The sequence below is a fragment of the Miniopterus schreibersii genome (genome assembly GCF_964146895.1).
Source record: "Miniopterus schreibersii genome assembly, chromosome: 4".
NCBI classification, from domain to species: domain Eukaryota; kingdom Metazoa; phylum Chordata; class Mammalia; order Chiroptera; family Miniopteridae; genus Miniopterus; species Miniopterus schreibersii.
This window is the reverse complement of record NC_138105.1, coordinates 89,257,968-89,274,948: the sequence shown is the minus strand read 5'-3', so window position 1 is coordinate 89,274,948 and position 16,981 is coordinate 89,257,968. Positions and strand designations below refer to the sequence as shown.

The following is a 16,981-nucleotide window of genomic DNA, read 5'->3' as shown; positions in this document are numbered from 1 at the left end:
GGAAATGCAATGCAAAATGCTTGGAATTGGTACCTAAGCCATTGTCTTTTTTCAAGGATGGTTCGACTCCTTACGACCACCTGTGGGTTCAATGGAATAGCCCTTACCTGGGATGACTAAGCACCTTTTAATAACACAGGTGATCTTGCATGACCGAGCTTTCCCCGCTGATCTCCCAACTACCCCCAGAGGAAGAGATGGAATCTCCTCTCAGCCCAGTGGGCACATTTCAACCTGTCCCTCACCTTCCTGCTGAGAATAAAAGTAGCTGCCACATCTGTTGTGAGAAAAGCTGGGATCCTGAAGGAAGGGTGCAGTATAGTCAAGTCTCTGTCAGAGATGCAGCTCCTTGGTCTGGACTCCTGACACTGGCTTTCAAAATCCTGGTTTTTTAGTTAATTACTAGAAAATGAGTACGCTCTGTATTCTCACAGCTGGGCCTAGGTCCCAAGTCCTGGCTCAAATTAACCCAGGAGCTCTCTCTCAAAATAAATTGGGGTGGGGGTGGAGGGGAAGCGGGCTGGTGGAGACAGGGGCCAACCACCCACTAGCTCACAGCACAGCAGCCTCTCTGGGGTGAGCTAGGGTTCCAGAGCCGGTTAGGCCAGCCCTGCCAGGGAGCCTCAGGAGGAGGAAGAGGAGGAGGGTGGAGATGCAGGTCTTGGAGGAGGAGCCCAAAAGCCTTGGGCAGGGCCGGGCTAAGCCGGCCAGGAGAGGAGGAAATGGGTGGAGGAATCGTGAGCAGGTTTGTGACATTGAAGGCTGGGCTTCTAAAAGGGGTTGGAGCTGACTCTTCAAGCCAGGGATGAGAAGAATGGAGTTCTCACTGGCTGTCCCTCCCCTTTGATGGGCTAACTGGAGGTGGTGACAACCCAGCCTCCCTCCCTCATGGCCCCACCAGAATGAAAACGCCCAAGCAGTGTTGACTACCCCGGTAGAGCTCCGGAGCCTGCACCGAGACAGAGGAGGTAAGCTCCCAACTTGATGCTAAGACGGGAGGGTGGTTTTTTTCTCCTGAGTTCTGCTCACTGCTTGCTGGCCAGGAGCAAGGATGCTACTGAGGCTGCCCAGTCTTATCTTCAGTACCCTGGTTCCTTGGGGCTGCAGCTGGGTCCACCACCAGCCACCAGCGGCAACAGGCTTCCAGGGAACCTCATGCCTCTGTTTATCTGGGGAGCTCTTTGCTCACATTGGAGGGCCCCGTGCATGCAGTTGACTGGGTTACAAGGACAACTGTGGATGGTTATAGTGATCACTCGACTTGGTCTTGGTTTCTTCCAAACATTGATGAGCAGTCTCAGCTTTTGCTGCCTCATAGCTTGGAATGAATTACCTGTGTGGAGGGCTTATATATAAGAATTGGTCGTTACCTGTACTATTTCAGGGCCTTTTTCCTAAAGCTTACAAAACCATCATGCAGGATTTTGAAAGAAGTACGTGTGTGAACAAGAGAGACTGAGACAGAGTTGGGTTTTTGATGATGGTGACTCGTGAAAAGAGTAATGGTGAGAGCTTATTGAAAGCTTGATTTGCAAAGCATGCGGGTGAAACACTGAACATCTTGTCGCAAGCCCATGAGGCAGGTGTCGGTATTATGTACAATCACGGATGGCGATGCTGAGGCTCAGGGAGGTTAGCTGAGCCCATGTTCCTGTTGCCAAGTTCGGGCACTAATCTAGACCTTGGTCTCTACTTCTCAGGCCTCAGTGGCCCCTTCTTGTGGATCTGGAGACTGTTAAGAGCCCAGTGTCAGCAGTATGTAATCCACATGGTCTAAGAATCAGAGACTGTCAGCTGAGCAATGGAGCTGATCTTTAAACCACCAGAGCCGGCAATGGGAGGGGAAGGGGAATGTGTTTGAGAGCCAGATACTGGGCCAGTGCACTGTGGCTCCTTAGGATTAAACCCAACCCCCAAAGTGGTTTACCAGGCCTCTCATGACTCCAGCCCTTGCCCACTCCCCAGCCTCGCCTGTACCAGGCCCCTCCGTTCATGCTGAGGGAGCGGCATGGGCTTTCTCTGTTCTTTCCCTCCTTGGCACCTGTGTACCTGGTCTTCCCTCTGCTTGGAACATGCCCCCTGGGTTTTTTGTGTATTTGGCTACCTGTCTTCAATCAGGTTGTAGCTCAAATGTTGCCTGTTCAAGTGGGCTTCCTGGAGCACAGAGTCTAAACTGGACCCCTCCACCCCCACTGCATTCCCTTGCAGTTCTGGTTAGTTTCATAGTGCTGACGACAACTGAAGTTCTCTGTCTTCTTGTTTGTAAGTCCATGAGGGTGGGGACCTTCCATGTCTTCTGCCTGCTGGACACTCCAGGGCCCCTAGAGTTTAGCAGATTTCCCAATAATAACAGAGGCTCCGTTAATATTTGCTGAGTGAATGAATGATAAAAGGGGTCAGGAGAGATCACGACCCCCAGTTTGCCTCCCTCTCATCCAACGCGTCCAGTCAATCTCCCTTGGGAAGGCAAACATCTTGTCCTAGACAGTAAAGAACACGTGGGTTTCAGGGGCTCGGGGGACAAATGATTTCATTCTGGGGTAACATAGGGAAAAAGGCTAAATGGCATCAAATGGATTTAGTTTCCTAAGGACGAGCAGGGTGTGTATGATAGGGCCATCTCTGCCGCCTGTGACTTACCCCATCATGTTCTTCTGGACACCAAACCCGCTCTTGACCTTAGCCATGCCTGGGGCACGGGCCCTGCCAATACGGCCTCAGAAAGCTGGCTCAGAGTGCACCCTTCCAGCCCTGCTTTATCAAGCCACTCACTCAAATTCTCACCTAGCTTTGCTATTTTGGCTGTCATTCCTTTACAGGATCAGAAGAGCCCCATATTTGGGCTCTGCCACTCTCTGCCGCTGTGGGCAAGTCCCGTTGAGCCTCCGCTTCTCGCATTTATCCTCAGGCAAATGGAATGATCAGGGCTGGTGTCACACGTGCACCCCGTGGGCGTACCTCGTGTTATTGAGCTTAGCTTTGTTATGCTTCATAGATGTTGCATTTCTTACACATTGAAAGCAAGACCCTCTGCCAGCAATGAGATTAGGGCTCTCTTGATTATGATACTGGCTTTATTGTGGGGGTCTGGAATCGAACCCGCAGTACCTCAGAGCCATGCCTGTATTCGGTGTGTCAGTGATGTCAACACCAGATCCCTTTATCTCTGATTCACAAGCGGCCAGCCCTGCAAAGCAATGGGGAGCAGAGAATACACTTGCAGGACATTTTGGAGAATTTCACTTGCAGAAAATCCACAACTCCAAAAGAAATTGATCAGAGGTAGAGACTTCTCTGCAGGAGCCCTTTTCCCAGCAGCTCCCTACCTCAAGAATTGACTTAGACACTTTAATTAATACCGAGCCTGTCGGCTTTGCAGCGAGGAGCGGCAGAATCCAGCCCGGCGACAGTGCTCCTTGGCAAGCGCGCAGCATTTGGCAGTATTTTACAAGCCGGTGGTTTTATGGGTCCCTTCTTGCACTAATGTGTTCTTCATTGTAATGTGCGCGGAGCCTTCCTGGCATTGGCCTTGGCCCTATTTGATTTAAGAGACGCCTGATTTTTATATCGTATCCTCAGGTTGCTCTGTGAATCTTCTTTCTTTTTAAAAGGCACTCCTTCCCAGTTCTATTCCCCTGTGCTATTTTAGATTTTTTTAATGCTTTTTCTGAAAGAAATATATTTTGAATCAGGAGCCAAGCCAGCGCCCTGATGGTTTTCCGGGGAGGAAGGGGCTCACAAGCAAAGTTGTTCTGTGGGAAGAGAATTACATTAAGTGCCTGGCGGCGTGGGCTTGGGTTCTGGCCATGCTTCTCAGAAATCCTCTCCCGAGTCCTCGGGCCATGCTGCGGATAATGACCATATTGACAGTGGGCTTTTATTGAGAACTTACTAAGTGCTGAGAGGATTTCTCGGGTAATCTCATTTAATGCTCATGCTGACTCTGTTTTTGGAAATAAGGAATGTGAGGCTTAGGAGGTTCGAGATCCTCAGGTTGTGAAAGATGGAGCCCAATTTTAATGCATGCTGACTGACTTCTTTTTTTTGAGTGGCCTTTGAAGAAAATGAAAAATGTTTTCATAAAGAAAGCAAAATTTTGCATCTTGCCAACAGGGGATATGAAAACCATCAGTCCTAGCGCAGAGCATACATTGGATACTTGCCTGAACCCAAACTGTTTTAAATTCCTCATATCCGTGGGAGAGCTTGCAGATACTACATGCTCTGTAGGGGGTAATGATATAATGGTGGTCAGCGTTTATTAACTGCTTCTTCATACTCGGCACTGTTGAAGCATTTTCCTCACATTATCTCTTGTGCAAGGGGCAGTTCATCACATTGGCGAGCGCATGGGCTCCTGACGTAGGGTGCCTGGCTCGGTCGGTTGCTGGCTGTGTGACCTTGGACAAGTTTCTCAACCTCTCTGTTTAATATTCCCATCTATACGTGGGGATATTCCTGATCTTTCCTCCTGGTGCTATTGTGAGCATTATATAAGTGAGTGCATATAAAGAGCTGAAACGGTGCCAGCTGTGTCACGTTCTCTCAAATGTTTGCTGCCCCTGCTGCGTTTCCTTCAGCCCTCCTGTGAGCCAGGTCCTCTCACTGCCATCCTATCAATGTAGAAACTGATGGAGAGTCAGATGACACGGCTAGACCCAGGATCTGAGCCTGCAACTATGTTCATCCAGAGCCTTCTCTCTTCTATGTCATATTTCCTCAATAAACTCTCAAGGAAACACACATTCCTCTGGGAACTCACGGTGTGGTGGGAGCTGGCTCTCCAAGACCCAAGCTGCTTTCTCTCCAGGCATGTTCCTGAATGTACTTATAGGCCTCCTGACATCTTTGGGCTGGTGAGCAAAGTGTCTTGTTGAAAATGACTTACATCTCTGGGATATCACCCAACCAGCCAGAGCTTTCGCCTCCGTTCGGGATTCTTTTATGGGTAGGCAACCACACTGCCCTCCAGGTGTGAAGTTTGCTGATTAAAAGCAATCAGTGGTGCTCCGGTTCCCCCAGACAGAGCACTGACCTGGCTGGTTCGGGGACATCTTCCAGCTCCGTGATAACCTTGTCCTATGCTGGCTTCACTCTGCTGAGAGAAAGTCTCTTAAGTTAGCATCAGTGTTGGGATAAAGGAGCAGAAGAAATTGTCCAGAGGTCTGTCCAGGGCTGGTCAAAGACAGATGCCAGCACTTGCATTCACAGTCTTCAGGTTGTGGTACCCAGTTGGATGTTGGACTTATTTTCTGGGCTCACTCCCCGCTGGGTGGGGACTTGCTTCTGCCAATATTCCAGACAGCAACGTGAGACCACCATCACCCCTGAAAAGCAGCCATCCTGCTGCCGCCTGCTCTGATATACCTCTGAAATAATAACAATAATTAATAATTAACAGCTTCCTTTTATTGAGTGCTTGCTACATGTGAGTTTCTTTAATGAGTCCATGTGACCCTAACATAACAACACTCTCAAGTAGGTCCCAGGATTGTCGTTCCTATTTTAAGGAAGAGGAAGGTGACATTTAGGAGGGGGGCCCTCTGCTAGAAGTGGTGCCACCACGACCTGGTCTTCACCCCTGTGCTCAACTGCCCCAAACTCCTCCTGCCTGTGCCACCCTCTTTGCGATGGTTTGATAACACGTTACTGATTAGCTGTGGAAAAACCCGTCCAGCTGGCCCAGCCCACGGGGGATGTGGGCAAACCTGCCTCGCCCGGTTTCCCGGTGCTTCCCCGCGTGGGCGGTGAGCCTGCGTGACTTCCCTGCCTTATCCAGGCGCAGCTGAGCTCCTTAGCTGCTCAGCTCGGCTCCCGCGCCCCCCAACCCTTCACTTTAGGAGCGTCACAGTAGGTAAGCACGCGGGTGGAGTTTGTGTCTCTCCAAGGTGCCCAGGCCAGTCCTTACCCTTTTCCATAGTAACCCTTTTACCTTTTTCCAATTCTCCTTCCCTTTCCTTGTTCCCTTCTCGGCCTGGTTTATGAGCAAGGTGATTTGATCGCTGACCCTAAAGCCCATTTTCAGTGCTGTGGCATAATTCAGTCACTGGCATCTTAGCCTAAGGACTGGCCTGTGAATTCTGTCATTTACAAAAGCAGACAAGTCTTGGTCTGCATGTGGCTAGTGTATCCAGAAAGTGTTGTCCCTCACAAGGGGGTACTTGTGCCACCAGACTGTTCCCAGCAAGGAATTCAGAAAGAAGTCGGAGAAATCTAGTTAAATCCTGAATACCACGCCCTTTAATGCCTATGTGATCTTGCACAAATTATTTATTTTCCACAGCAGCATAGCACTGCTTTCATTTTGTTCAGCTCTGCAGACATTTATCGATAACACTTCTCCATGGGCCCCTGCGTGTACACCCCTTCACTCGATTCTCCCACCAACCTAATGACATAAGTACTGGGATCATCGCTTCACAGATTAGGACACTGAGGCTGGTGAGGTTAAGCACCTGTTAAGTAAGTTACGGAAGTGGAATTTGAACCCAGTTCTTTCAATGCCAACAATCCCTTCCCTGGACCAGCATAATGCACTGGCTGATGGTATGATATTAAAGTCTTCCTTTTCTACCACAAGATCATTCCAGAAATGCACAACAGTGAGGCTCATCTGAGCTCGGCAGGAAAGAGGTTCCTCTCTACTAGCTTGGAGTATCCTTCCCCTGTATATAAAACAGATGTCACAATTCTATACCAAAACACCGATCCAGGGCTTTTATTATCCAGGGATGGAGCTAAACGTCAGGTCATCGTAAAATCAGACGTTGAAGTTAGAAGGATTCAGATTTGAATTCACCACTCTGAGCTCTGTGTGGAATACAGTAGGTACCTGCCCCACAGACCCATTACATTACATGAGATGATGCAGATGACGCTTGACCCGTGAAGTGCTTCATTACTATTAGGTGATAATTACGATGTTTATGTCCACACGCACCCCACCACATCTTGTCCTGGGTTCGCCTCAGTGTCACTGCTCCTTTCACATTTGCTTATTCTGACTTGAGCATGTCATGCGCAGGTGACATTTGTCCCATTGCAGTTGAAGCCACAGAACTTGAGCCCCACCTCCCCCATCTCCTGACAAACAGGAAAAGAAAAACTGCTGTCTCTGACCAGGTTACCTGACACATTTCTAAACTAAAACTGAGACCTCATTACATGGATGAGCAGCTTTCCATCAGCTCGTTTCTAGCTCCGAGGTTAATATAATTGCTGCAGGACATCACAGCTGGCCTCGGACGCAGTTGGGAAGGAGTCGTCACCAGCCACCCGGGATGGTTCCCAGTGCAGAGAGGGCGAGGGGAAGCTGCTGGGATTTCCGCATGGCTGGGTGACGCTGTGGCGTGCATGTCACGGTTCCCTTCCATTGCCGTGACAGACACTGATTGCCGAGGGCCGGGGTGTCCAAGTCAGAGAACAGACGCCCTCCCCTCTCAGCGCCAGAGTCATCTCTTCAAATTGCAAGTCCGAACGTGCTTAAACCCTGCTTAAAACCCCCGGGAGCCTCTCGCTGCTTTGAGAATGAAGACCAACATTTTAAATGGGGCCTACTAAGTTGGCCTTCTAGCTCCTTCTCCCAGGCATCTTCCCAACTCCCTTTCGTCTGATTGTTGGGCTTTCCTCCCTTGACTGAGTCCCCACTTTGTGTGAATTCTAATTCCCAGGCCATACACCAGGGCTGAATTGGTGTGATATCATAACCCCAGCGCCTGATCTGTAGCTGATGCCTAACAAACGTTCATGGAAAAATAAATGCATGTGAGGACATCCTGCAAGGGGCTTCTGCCTCCTCTGCCACCCCCTGCTTTACAGCCCAGTAACACCAAAATGCTGGCAGTTGCCTGTGGAGGTCCCCGGCCATCTTCTACATTTCAGCTTTGGCTTACGCTGTGCCCTCGGCATAATCATCCTCTCCCTCACTCTCTTTGTCTAGGAAATCTTACTCTTAGACGAGGGTTATCTCCTCCAACAGACCTCCTGACTCTCCAGCCTTCTAGGCCACCCCGGCCGTGTCCCCATTGTGCTCCGTATCGGACCTCTCCTTTCACTTAACCCAGCTCCGTGTTTGTGCTTCTTCAACACTTTGAGAAGGAGAAACGAACAGGTGCACTGTGCACAGAGTGGTAGGTAACGCGTAGACGGAATCTGTGCGCGCCTGTGTGAATATGCCGTGGATATTTCATGGCAAATAAACAAGTGTGCCCTGTAGCCTCAGTGTTTTTGCACTTGCTGTTCCTTCCATCTGGACAATGTTCCCACTTCTAGTCATTTGCCTACTCTTCAGACCATTCAGTTTTCTCACCGCCACACAGAAGTTCTCCTTGCCCGAACGTCTAGACCCAATCAAACTCCCAGCTATATGTTTTAATTCCTTGTGTTTTCTTTATGGAGCTTGTTACCAATTCTAATTATAAACTGTGTTTTCATTTAACTTGTTTGCCTCCCCCTTTATACTGGCAGTTTCACGAGGACTGGCTTTTTATGCATTTCCTCCCAGCACCTAGCGTGGTGCCTGACACCCTGTAAGTGCTCCCTGAAATGAAGAGGGGACTATCTGCAGCCCTTGTGAGAACCGTGACTATGGAGAGAGAGAGTAGGCAGGTGAGGTGCCCAGCTTCCCTCTCACTGCGGCCCCAGGAGGGTGTTCCTCAATTGCTGTGCACAGAAACTGCCCCCAGTCATTCGGCATCCAGGGGACTTGCCAGGAAGCTCTGTGGTTGCGGGTCCCCACCCTGCCCCACAGTGGTCCCCTCCCTGCTTAAATCAGGCCACAGCTCTCCTGAGCCCTTGCTCACTGAAACACTCAGCCAGGCCCAGCTGCCAGCTGCTGAGGCAGCAAAGGGCTGTGATGGCAAACCCAGAAGGGAAGGCAGGTGGCAGGGAGGACGGCAGAGTTGTGCCTTGTGAGTAGGCCTGACGTCCCCAGACACATTCTGTCCAGAAGAATGAGTCTCACCAGATTCTGGGGGCCAGCAGGGGAGGGGCAGTGACCTTCCCCCCTCCTACTCCCGGCCACCCCACTCAAGCAGACAAATGGTGCAATCGGACTTGAGGAGTGTGAGGATGTTCTGGGTGACACCCCTCCCCGACTACATCACTTCTAGCTGAAAGTTTTCCTGTCATTGACATTCCTGCCATCGCCAAACCACCCCAAAGCCTAGAAGACATGTATGGAAGTGTGTCTGTCTTTCACTGGTAACAGCCCCGCGGCTGTGGGCAGTGGCCTGGTTACAGCAAGGAGAGGAGGCAGAAACAGAAACGTGAACTTGGGCCAGGAGCCTGGGGCCCACACCCAGCCACCTGCTCTCTGAGCCTCATTTCACCTCCCATAAAGCAAAGGGACGGCCAGGGCAGAATGAGTGATTTCCACACTGTGTTCTCTGGATCTGTGCAGTTTGGAAGAGATGGTTTGGAGCCACTGTGGAGGGCAGAGGGGCCAAACTTTGAGACACATCCCACACACTAACCCCTACATCTCACACACATGCACACTCACATGCCCACATGTGCACTCGGAACCATGACATCCACTCTGTTCTTTTCTCAGAGAAGCTGCCATCTGTTTTATGTGCCAACTTGCTGCAAAGCACATGTGGCACTTTAGGTGATGAGAAAGTAGGGTCCCATAGAGTGTGCAAAGGTTTGGAAGCCACTGAACCAGATGACCTCTGAACTGTACCAGCCCCTTGACCTTGCAGCTGTCTTTGGGACGTACATCCTGTTTCAGATGTCTATTAGAAAGTAACCAGAGTGTTAAAGAAAATGGGTGCTGGAGCCAGACTGCCTGGGTTCGTACCTGGATTCTACCAATTACTGTGTGTCCTTGGGAAAGTTACTTAACCTCTCTGTGCTTTCATTTTCTCATCCCTAAAATGCATATAAAAAGTACCTACATTATAGAGTTGTGAGGATTAAATAGTAGTAGGTAAAATGCTTAGAATAATGTGAACATAAGGTAAATATAAATACTGACAGGATTTTATTGCTTAGCATTATTAAACTAGTGGTTCCTAACATTCTGGGAAGGGGCGGTGGTCATGAATCCCTCTGTAAATCTGTTGGAAAACAAGATACCAAAACATCTTGTGCATTCAGTTCAGAGAGCAGCGGATGCGAGTCTTCATTGGAGAACTGAGGCCCCCAGCAGAGAGGGGCTTTGCCGGGATCATGTAAGACGGTAGCAGTAAAGCAGGGACCAGAGCCCAGCTTTCCCAGTGTGCAGCCTGGTGTTATTTTCAGTGCACGCACCACTCCCCTGCAAATGCAGATGTGCTATATCAGAAGGAAGGGGGTGGGGGACAGGCCGGAAGGGATCAACCGAAGAGCTTATATGCATATATGCATAACCCGTGGACACACACAATAGTGTGGTGAAAGCCTGGGGAGGGGGTGGAAGGGGTCATTGTTGGGGAAAAAGGGGACATCTGTAATACTTTCAACAATAAAGATAATTTTTTTTAAAAAAAGCAGACATCTAAGACGTCCATGAAGGCTTGGATTCCAGTGCTGCTGCTCTCACCTACGGGCCGTGTGACTTTGGCATGCTTCTGAATGTCTCTGAGCCTGTTTGCTTGTTGGTAGCGTAGAGACATAGTGTACTTCAGGGGTGTTATCACGTCCCCACCTCACTGGGAGCACAGAGTAGGTGAGCGACCCAGTCCTACCCGCCGATTCTATGGTAACTGAAGGGATGCTCTGGGCAGGGAAGACTCGCCTCCGCCCTGATGGCAGGCCAAGGGAACGCGGAGGGCGTCATCTCCAAAATGCGGGTGGTCCTGGAAAGTAAGTTGGTGCACTTCAGGGATGGCCCTGGGCCAGGTGGAGAAGATAAGCACCTCCTTCTGTCTTTGCGTGATGTCCCCTTGCCTAGGTATCCAGGCAGATGGTTCTCTCTAGAGCTCAACCTCCAAGCAAGTGTCCCTCCCACCTTCGAATGCTGTCTCGTTTCACTTGCTTGTGCTGGGGCACCAGCCCCCATGGAGGCCTCTCCCAGTCTTTAGGGACACCTCTGACTAGAGCGGCGGGATCCTGGCATCATGCTGCTTCCCAGGAAAAGGGGCAGCTGTTTCCTAGGTCTGAACCCTGAAAGGAATTGTATTCATGGTCCTTCAAAAGGGAGCATTTTATAAAATTCGCAGAAGGTCCACCTCCTCCACCCCATGTTGGTAACTTCTTTCTCTGGACAGCTGTATAATTAGTGCCCAGGCTATATACAGGATGTCCCCCAAAAATGTACACACACTTTGAATGATTATAAAGTCAGCATTTATTAACATACAGTTCGATTTCTATTTTAAAATTTAAAAGAATCCGCAGAAGTGAATAATTTTTTTGTCAATGCCCATTTTCAAACTGATGACAGTTCTGGTCCAGGAACTGCTGATAACATGAAGCAATGGAATCGCAAACATCGAGAATCATTCTGGTTGGCATTTGTGAGCCCTCAATTCGTTGACTGTTGCTGGTTGTGAACTGTAAACTTAATCTTTTATGTATCCCCATAAAAAAAGGCTAGTGGAACTTTAGGATAAACTTTCTTTGTTCAAAGCTTAGTCTGGCTTCACTCATTATTTCAGTCAAACCTGAAAAGGAGTGAAAATTAAGTGAGTTATCAGCTGTTAAAGTGTATATATGTTTTTTGGGGCACCCTATATAATTGTGGCTACATAGAGCCTTGTATGTTTCCTTTAATTTATGTCTGAACTCCCCAGTTTGATTGGTGAAGGGTCTGGAGAGTAGGGTGGCGTTTTATCACCTCTTTGCCATTGGGTCTAGCACAGGTCTGGACATACAAGAAAGTGGAGTTGAACAACTTGTTTTAACCTAACCAAACAGAACACAAAAGGCTGCTTAATTTTCTTTCATGAATAAATACATGCATACATATATAAACACACACACACATATAGGCATATATATTTAAGTGACACGTAGCTGGCTTTTTTTTTTTTTTTTTGGAGAAGTATTTTGGTGATTCAACCTGACCTGTCAAATAATAAACAATCAGGCAATTAACACGTTCTGATAACTGATGGCTAATTAAATTTTATGGCAAATAGAGCAAAGCCAATTATATTTTTATCAAAAAGAGCCCAGTATATCTCTTGAATTGCTGAAAATCTCTCCAACAAGGTATACATTTATTTAAGCACGTTCCAGAGGGACCTTGTTGCAAAGATTGCAATTTACTAAGAGATTGGACTGGGTATTTCCACGGCAAATAATTCCACTTACCTCGCACCCAGGCCCCGTAACTCCACATGCCCTGAATAACTCATTGCCATCAGTGCGAGGCGCCCAGCCCCATAAAAGGTGCGAGAGCATAAAGAACACAGAAAGGAGGAAGAACACAGGGTTCTTCGCAGTTCTCCAGCTTTTTGCCCGCACTCTCTCCTTCGGGGCCTTCGAGGGAGAAGGCAAGGAGCTGGGCCACGTGCGCAGTGGTGAGGGGTAGTGGGCGGGCTGGGACGGTGGGCTCAGGGAGACCAGCTGCCCAATCCTGAACTAGGCAGGTGCAGCTCTCGTTTTTCTGAAGCGAGGCTCAGGAGGCTGCATTCTCATCGCAGGGGCCCTGGGACTGACTCTCCCTCCATGGCCCAGCGAAGTTCTGAGGGTGGGGAGGAAATAAAAGGAGCCAGAGGGAATCCCTCCCGCACCCCATCCCCTCCATCAGCCTTACGTGGGCACTAGGCGCAGCAGTTCCATTGAGCTTAGAGGGTGGCTACGAGCCGTGCCGCGGGGTGCAGACAGGACGGAGCTGGGGTGGCACTGGACCTCCTAATTGTCATCCTGACGAGGTCCCTGCTCTCCTGGAGCTTCCCTTGTGTTGGAAAGAAAATACACACGGATAACGGAGGCTTTCCGAAGTGATGAGTGCCAGCAGTAAAACAAGGGAAGGGCAGACGGCACTAGCTAGGAGCGCGGGGAAACCTGCCTGAGCTGCAACCTGAAGGTCAAAAGGGACCCGGTCTCATCTGGAAGGCGAGAAGGTGGGAGAGCAGTTCAGACGGAGAGAAGGGCAGACACAAAGGCTGTGGCGCAAGCCTGCCACGGGTCCGAGGAGAAAGAGTGCGGCCGGAGCACAGTGGACAGGGTGAAGGAGGGGCACAGAGAGACACGGCAAAGGTCCCATCATGCAGGGCCTCCTGGGCTATAATGAGCTGGGATTTTCATTTGCCCAGTCCCTGCTTTTAACAAACTCAGGAAGCCCAAAGGTGAAGTGACGTGTTCAAGGTCACCAAAACACTCCTTGGTTTTGGAAACGAGATCTCTTCACTTCCTGACAGCTCTTCTGCTTAACTCGGCACCTAGCAGGTCAGCTGAGGCCTCCAAGATGGAACCGACCTTCCCCCCCACACTCCTCCGTGGTTTTTTTCTAGTTATTTCTGATACATTATTTCCCTCCTAATTAGAGACGAATATATTCGCATCGCTTAGCTGTTTTATAAACAAAAGCAAAAATAGAAGTGATCGTAAGCCCTGTAAGTTGACATTAGCTACTAAAATATTGAAATAGTCGAAATGGAAACAAGACCTGGTGGGTGGCTCTGCAAACCAGCTCATGTGCACCGTGCCTGTCCCATTAGGAAGGGGACTGTCACATGCCGTATCTAAAGGGGTCCTGTTCCTTGACTCAGGGCAATGGCTATCCCGAGAGATGGATCTGCTGAAGCCACTTGTAGCCCTCTACCAGCTCCTCCACTCATTCCTTGTGGAACACTGACCTGGGACAAGGACGGGGGCCATCAGGGGCCATCCCTTGGCATGGCCAATGGGACACCAGTGATATGATGAGACCACGCCTCTGGTATCACAGCTGAATCTGAGTCATTCTTCCATGTCATGTTACTTTTCTTCATTTATTATATCAAGGTAATAGTAGATCACTCAGAGGGTTGTTACCATATTTCACCCGGACAGTGTATACAAAAAAGCATTTTGCCTACAAAAGTAGACAAAGTGCTCATCAAAGCATCTGATGCCATAGTGTCCTTCTTACCATGTCTGGTAGAATCAGGGGCAACTTGTGCCCCAGATCAGTCTGCCTCTTTCTGCTCTTTGCATAATATGCTGGTCCAAGAACTATTTAATGAGCACCCACTGAATGCCCTGAACTGTACCACGTACGCCCAACCAGTTAGTATTTAGGGAGTGTCTACTAAGTGACCCTCACTGTACCAAGCATTATGAAGTTTTAGAAGGTACAGTGAGACATAGTTTCTGCCCTAAAGAGCTTGACACTCACAGGGACAACTTTCAGTTAGAATGTTCTTTAGGATTTTATATTTCCCAAATTCCAGAATGTATGTCTTTGGGATGAAGAGAGAGAGAGGAGAGAAAGATGAAACTGGAGCAACCAGAAGGCTGTGTGGAAAAGGCTGAGGGGAGCGGAGAGGCTTGGACTGGGCAGGATTGGGGTAAACCTAGAGAGAGGTGGTGGTGCCCTTCCAGGGTAGGGGGCTAAGAGCAATGTAGGCACTGGCTGGACATAGGGCAGGTGTAGAAGGTGAGAGGATAGTGAGGAGATAGTGACCCCTGACCCTACCTGGATTAGATGCCTTGTGAGAAAAGGGGAATTTTGAGGAGCTGGTGCTAGAAAAGATTAGGGTGGACACCTGGGTACCAACCCTGCTTTGTCCCCTTGATGTGAATGTGGTCTTGTTGCTACCAAGTTGAAGACCCCGGAAAGCCGGATACTTTTAAATGTGTCGTAGTTCTTAGTTCTTTCAGAAAGTTGACAAAAGCCCCATCTATGAAAGGGCAGGGATGGAGCAGAATACTCTCTCGCAACACCATCTGTACAGAGGAGTCCCAGCAGCTACGTGTCCTGTTTGGGAAACAGGAATTCAAAAAGAATAGCCTATATATACTGCATCTCATTCCACTCATCTCTTCCAACAATTTGTTTTCTGAGTTCTTTGCGAAATAAATTGGCTCCTTAGGATGCTGAGAAAGGCTTCCTCTGCTGTGGGCTTCAGAGCCGCCTCTGCTCCCCCATCAGACTCTATTGTGATTGCCTGTCTGTGTCTGACCCCCACGAGACCACCGGCCATTTGAGGTGAGCAGGTACCATATTTGTTTTTATGTCCATCATTGAATCCCCAGAGCCTTACATGGCACCAGGCACATAGTAGAGATTCAATTAGTATTTAATATATTAAATTGAGATCAGCTTTCCTGAAGCAGAGGGTGGTGGGTGGGCTATAAGAAAGTTGGGGTCAGAACTTTGGAGCTCATTAAGCCTGACAAAAGGTTGAATCCCATGAGAGTTCAGAGCAGGGATGACCAGAAGAGTAAGGGAATAAATAATCAGCACCAACCTGCACTGTCTGCTTCCTTCTCAGCAGAGCCTTTGATGGGGATGAATGGAATAAAATTAGCAAAGTCATTAGCATGATGATAGCCAGAGTCCCCTCATGCGGGGAGCTGCGAGGTAACCCAGGTGTTTATTCTCTGCTCTGCGCCTCCAAGCCTTTCAGATCACTGTTGCTTTCCTGCTGAGACAGAGCACATGATGCTCAAACCAGGCTGGCCCCAGGATCCTCTGCACCCTGAGATCTCTGGGGGAGGGGGGCAGAAAGAAGGTAAGCTTTGTCAGCGGACTCTATCCTTGAGGCGGGGGAGCAGCCTCACTCAGGGGCACCGAGATTTGGAGCCTGAGTATAGGCTTTGAAGTCAGAGCTTCTGTGGTTTGAATCCTGGCCCTTCCACTTACTATTTCAGTCGCCAGTAGCAAGTGAACACTCAACCAGGGTAGAGGTAGTTATCACCTCCTACGGCAGTTGTCGGGACTCCACTGGCGGGAACTGCTTTGTCAAGAAAACAGAAGGGGGTGTCTTCCGGAGAGCTCAAAGAAGGTCATTTTTCAGTAGGCATGCTTTTTATCTCCTCTTTTAGTTCTGTATTGTTTTGTTAAAAGATAAAACCTCGAGAAGTGAACCAAAAATGATTTCAATTCCCTCTGTCAACGCTTTGGGCAGGATAATTAACTGTAAGTGCACAACAGATAAGCCCTGAATTTTCAGCGGCTCCGCGGGTAATAATTTACTCCCCTCTCATATCACAGTCCAGTGTAGGTTGGGGGACCATTCTTCAACCTGTAGCCGAGCCATCCCTCAAAGTCTTCAAGGTCACTGAGGCAAGCGACAAGGAATAGAGGAGATTCACCAGCTCTTAACTGCCTCATTCTCCCAGTGGCATGTGTCACACTGCCACTCGTATGCCACTGGCCTGTATTAGTTACAAGGGACCAACCTAAATGCAAGGAAAGCTGGGCATTTGGTGAGTCCACAGCCACTTTCTGTGTGAGATCACTTAACCTCTCAGAGCCTCAGTTTCCCCACCTCTGAAATAGACCTAATACTTCCATCTGTGTGGAGCTTTGTAAGAATCACATGGGATGGTGCATGTGAAGAGTTTTGCACATGACCTTGCCAGTAGAAACTATTCAGGGTCAATGTCATGTAGATGAGCAAGTACCAAGGAGGGTTCTTTGGCTGCAGGCAACAGAAGCAGGCTCTAACTTCAGAAACTATGGGATTCATTGGAAGGATCTGGGGTAACTTTTAGCATCTAAGTAAAGACTGAAGAACAAACCAGATTGTGGAAGACACTCACCCGGGGCTCCATGGTAGGAAGTACAGGAAACCATTTGGCTTGTGCCCTCCCCTTAGCAAACCAAGGGCTGGGCATTTTGACAGCCCGCAGCCTGACAAGCTCCATACATAGAAGGAGTTCCTTAAAAGGAAATCTGGGTGCTGTTGCTGGAAGAGAAAGAGTGGAGCCTGAATAACTACAATTAGTAAATGTCCATTCACGCTACAGATATTAGGAATAAATCATAAACAAATAAAAAAGACCCAATCACAGTGTCTTAACCAAGCAGTGCAGAGGAACCTAGTCCAGGGCTGGTGCACTGACTCAAAGATGCCCTCAGGGACCCCCGCTTTCTAACCTTCCTCTCTGCCTCCTCAGC

At 49.1% G+C, this 16,981-nt stretch overlaps 1 protein-coding gene across 1 annotated transcript in view; it reads left to right on the top strand.

Moving 5' to 3' along the window:
* The first annotated feature begins 711 nt into the window (after positions 1 to 711).
* The window catches only part of ATP10B (ATPase phospholipid transporting 10B (putative)), a 216,370-nt gene continuing 200,100 nt past the window's right edge, over positions 712 to 16,981 (top strand). The window contains exon 1 of the mRNA XM_081135492.1: positions 712 to 968. The gene's annotated coding sequence lies outside the window, so the exon portion shown is untranslated. The remainder of the gene's footprint in view (positions 969 to 16,981) is intronic.